Source organism: Lupinus angustifolius, unplaced genomic scaffold (genome assembly GCF_001865875.1).
Source record: "Lupinus angustifolius cultivar Tanjil unplaced genomic scaffold, LupAngTanjil_v1.0 Scaffold_523, whole genome shotgun sequence".
In the NCBI taxonomy this organism is placed as follows: domain Eukaryota; kingdom Viridiplantae; phylum Streptophyta; class Magnoliopsida; order Fabales; family Fabaceae; genus Lupinus; species Lupinus angustifolius.
Window position 1 is genome coordinate 24,741 of NW_017727880.1, and position 269 is coordinate 25,009.

Genomic DNA, 269 nt, shown 5'->3' on the forward strand with positions numbered 1-269 from the left:
TGATATGATAGTTTTTAGACTTTGTGAGATTTGCATCTAGGTTTACCGAACCTAGACTCAATAACTAAGACACATCTAAGACTCTAGTCTAGACATGAAGCTCTTGAATATTTGGCATGTTGATTTGTTGAGTTGTCTTTAAGCTTTCACTAAGTCCTTTGTCTTCATCAAAACATAGGCAAGTATAAGTGCTCTCTTGAAACATTTCACTTTTAATCTCCCTTTTTTTAATGATGACAAACTCAACACCAAATTTGTTTTGATGCAAA